Here is a 4,717-nt window from a genome sequence, read left to right as displayed (position 1 = left end):
ATATGGCTATGATTCTATTTAATTCTAACATGATTTTCAAATATGCCTAGTCTTCGGGTTACGACTAACTCGACTCGTTAACCCGTAAACCCAACCGGTTTAACCACTCCGTAATCTTTTAATATATTACTTTCTAAACTATATAAATTGTATTCGGTTTAAAATATAAGATTAAAAAGAATTAATAAAAGGACGGAGTCGATGAGCTACCAATTTAAATAATAGAAGTGGGGCCACAAGAATATTATTTAATGACAACAAATTTTAGGCTGATGAGTCATCACGCACCTGGAACATATCTCTAGGCCCCTCAAACATAGTAAAACCTACCTTACTGTGTATCGTGACAACCAAGATCTAATATTTGGAATAATTTATTGTTTTTCACTGTTTCAGTAATATAAATAAGCAACTCATTTGAAGTTTGAGCCATCAAATATTCTTTAATGATAAATTGTAAAATTATATATATCATTTTATTAATTAATTTATTTATAGGTATGATATTCATTTTCAGTTGCATATTTTTAAATGTATTCGAGCAACTACTAACGACTACATACTTAAATGAGTAAAGTGTTAAAATTGTCTTGAGATTTGTTTAATTAAATGACTTTCGTTCAAAAAGTTTTGTTTTTGCAGTTGGGCCATCGAGATTTCCCACTTTTTGCTAATCACATCCAATCCGTTAACTCCATCAATTTTTTTTGTTAACTCAAGGGTATATTTGTCTTCCTACGTTTTCATACTTTTATATCCCTTTATGACCATTGATCTGAAATCTATCATCTTGATTCTATGGCTGAGATTCAAACCGTTTCATGAAAAAGCATTCATACATATAATTAATAAATAATATAGCCCTCATAGTTAGGGTTGTTCACGAGTCGAGCCTGAGTCGAGTCAGGGTGTTTTTGAGCTCGGGCTCGAAATTAATCGGGGTAACTTAGTTAGACTCTATATTGATTTTGAAGTTAAACGAGCTTAAGATCGAGCCAACGAGCCGAGCCAGAGTCGATTTTGGTTCGTTTACAAAAATGATCCAAATCAGTTTAGGATGTTTCAAATCAACTTTTTATAGCTAGTTTTAATCGAGCTTTTTTCGAGCGAGCCACGATCCCGAGCTTTGAGCCTCAAGCTTTTTGAACAACCCTATCCAGTGGCGGATCAAGGAATTTTTTTCAGGTGATGCACTACTTTTATATGTTTCAATTTCATAGAATCGGGTCTAAAAATTCAGGGTCGGTTTGAGGTTATGGTCGGTCCGATGGTTCGGACAAAGTTCATTACAAACTAACAAATAAAAAACGAACAAACTAACAAATTAAAACTAAAATTTAACAAATAACTTAACAATTAACAAGATCAAGAACAATTAAATATTTAACAAATGAATCTAAACTTACCTTTACAGTGGGAGGATTCTAAGAAGAGTAGCAAGGATGAGTATGGGGAAGGAAGAGAGACAGCCACTATGTAGGTATGTGCTTTAGATATAAGGCTTATAAAAAAAATTAAAAATAAACTTGCTCCATGGAATGGAACCCATGACCTTCCATTTACAAAACAAGCAACTTACCTATTAGTCCAGCAAATAAAGTGATTTCTTTTTAATTTATAAGATAGTTCATCCCCTAATATTTTCTATGTATTGATACACTATTATTTCGAAACTCGGGTGGTTCCCCACATGCACTCTAAATCCGCCCCCGGCCCTACCCATGGTTCATCACCTCCGTCACAGTCAACAGAAAGGCAATTTCATAGTTGAATTTCCGGAAATTGCTAAGCCTATTACCACACCATCGTCACCCAATTTGGAAGCTAAAGTCATCATCACCGAAATTGATTACGTGTTGGTGGAACCTGATTTTATGATGTTTTAACATAATCATTTGGTGAAGACCGGAGGTTTAACCGCCGGACAGTCGATATTTCATGGTTTGGTTGAGGACTTATGAATGAGGGAATCTGATTTTCCATGTGGATTCATTAGGGTTTATTGACAAGAAAGGGTGAAAGGTGGTGGTGGCCCACATGCATGCTTAAATAACTATTCCAATTTTAACTTTATTTTTTACTTCACATATGTAAAAAGACCGAATTGACCCTCATCTAACAGAGTTATCGGTTTGGCAACAATTGAAAACCTCGCGGCCCAGCTACAAAAACAAAACTTTTTAGACGAAAGTCACAATATTGTGCAAATCTAAGAGGCGATTTTGATGCTTCACTTAAAAAGTTAAAATAATGTCTAATAATATAAACAGGCGATTTTGATGCTTCACTTAAAAAGTTAAAATAATGTCTAATAATATAAACATTTAAGCCATCAGTAAATTTGTTTTCAAACTTCTAACTACTAGTTGAGTGAAGATGTTATTATGAATATGGTATATTGTTTTTATTAATTCTAACTATTGTCTTTTGATTACTGCCGGTCCCAACTAATGAATTGGCTACTGACGGTCTTAACTTTTAGCGTATTTGTTTCTTGGTCCGCGACTAACAGAATCCTAACGCCGTTAGTTTCAGGTCGTCGGAGAACGTTTTTGGCCGGAAATGTCAAATTTGTTGCCCGAAAACATCACCTGAACGCCTCAACTACCACCAATTGACTCACTGCCAACCAACTACTACCAGTTGAGCACCATTAAAGATGGTTCTAGGGATTCCGACGACCTCAATAATTGAGGCTTTTGCTAGACAAAGGTTCATAAAAGTCCGATACAAAGTTACCAAGATGTTTGGGATGAAAATGTTGAGTTTTCGGGAAAAAAAATTGAGTTTTCCAGCAAAAAATGTTTTACCGGTGACCTAAAACTAATGACATTAGGATTCTGTTAGTCGCGAATTGTTATGAACCAAAACGTTAAAAGTTGGGACCATCAGCAGCCAATTCGTTAGTTGGAACCGGTAGTGATCTAAGGACGATAGTTGGGATTAATAAAAACTAATATACCCATGAATATCGACTCTTATCAATAATAAGTTGAACTCTGCCTTAGTGCCCATTCAACAAAAAAAATCAATAAAAAGTTGAAAAGAACAATGCTTATGATTGTAAATATCTCATAATCTATGACTGTTTGCGAGGTATAATACGGTATAGAATATCAGTGGAATATCCATAAATTAATTTCTAATGGTGTCACTCTTTTTACATGTTACAATTTCATAAAACCAAACATAAAACATTTTCCTGTCGTTTTTTCAACGGTTCAACAAATACGGTGATTTATAGTTGTACTTGCTTTATATTTGTTTTAACACAAAGTATTAACTATGCGTATCTCCTCTTGGCAGACCTAAAGAATTACGTGACACTAAATAAGATCATTGGTTGATAACGAAGATAGTAATAATTATATGATCATTCTTTTTACAATTCTAACATCTATCAAATAACAATGGATCAACGTTTTTAAGATTGGTTCGGTCGACGGTTAGTCCAACCGATGAACTGGAGAACGGTCGGTTCAAAGACCATGTAAAGAAAATAAAACTAAAATGTAGTTTCCTTGTTGGTAGTAAAATCATAATTTAACCTTCATTAATTCTAAAATTGAGTTTGAAAATAATATGAAATAAGCAGGACTTCAGTTTATGTTAGTTACTGACTTCAGTTAGTTTATGTTTATCAGTTTATGTTATTTACTCAATTTACGTTTAAAATTAAAAATACACGTGTGTTCCTGCCCGGGATCAAACCGGAGACCTTTTGCGTGTAAAGCAAACGTGATAACCACTACACTACAGAAACAACATGATAGTCATCGACCTTTAAATTTGATTATCATTAGTTACAAATGGAAAATATTAAACAATAATAGTTTTTCTAAACCAATGACCAGATTTTCTTTTCAATTCAATTCTTATATATTTTTGCACTTTATTTCGGTCTCCATTACAAAAAACCTGAATTTGATTTATGTTTAGTTGAACCAAACCAAACTTAGAAGTTGATATTCTGAAAAAAATCAGTTTACTCAGTTTCAAAATTTTGGAGATATTAAGTTCAGCTCAATTAATAAATGAGTGTAAATGAGCCAAGTCAACCCAAAGTTCAGCTCTTTTAACTTAGGAGCGACTAACTTCGACTGAGCTTTATGTCTAATGTTCGAGTTCGGCTCATGGGTAAAATTTCAAGCTTAAGCTTGACTTGGGCTTGACTCTTCTATTGAATGGGCTCTGATTTAAACTCAAGCTCGGTTCCATTTAACATTTAGAAAGCCGATTTTGAGTACCTCAAGTTATATATACACGTCAAACTTCCCAAGCCAATAAAAGAATAAGAATTTTAGACAATGAACGTTGCATCTCACATAACACAAAAATACATTGATAAAAATGTGTGAAACAAAAATTCTCAAGGTTCACTAAAATTCAATCATTTTCCTTTATTCAAGATCTTCATCTGAGTCAAATCATCCGCTTCACGTGCAATGCGTGAATCATCTTTCTCTATCAAACCAGTCTTTTTGTCAGATTTGACCATAAAAGATCAACGGGGTTGTATCTTTGAAACTTTGACTCCCATCCTTCTTCTTTTCAACGTGTCTTTTCGTTTCTTTCCACTTTCATTTGTATCGGAATGCATAGATCCGGAACCAACAACAAAAACATTATTTGTGGAACCATCAATCTTTTCATCTTCTCATTTCCCTTTATGGCTTTATTATTAATAAAGAACAATAAACCAGCATATGTTTTCCAT

The 4,717-nt window shown here is 33.7% G+C and overlaps 1 non-coding gene across 1 annotated transcript; it reads right to left on the bottom strand.

The window, feature by feature from the left end:
* Positions 1–3,690: 3,690 nt before the first annotated feature.
* Positions 3,691–3,763, bottom strand: TRNAV-UAC (transfer RNA valine (anticodon UAC)). Its single transcript has one exon. It is a non-coding gene; the product is annotated as a tRNA-Val (tRNA).
* Between the last annotated feature and the right edge of the window lie 954 nt (positions 3,764–4,717).

This window comes from Bidens hawaiensis, unplaced genomic scaffold (assembly GCF_021521415.1).
Source record: "Bidens hawaiensis isolate Kalapana, Puna unplaced genomic scaffold, B.hawaiensis_p1.1 tig00014461_1, whole genome shotgun sequence".
In the NCBI taxonomy this organism is placed as follows: Eukaryota; Viridiplantae; Streptophyta; class Magnoliopsida; order Asterales; family Asteraceae; genus Bidens; species Bidens hawaiensis.
This window is presented reverse-complemented; position numbering and strand designations above follow the sequence as displayed.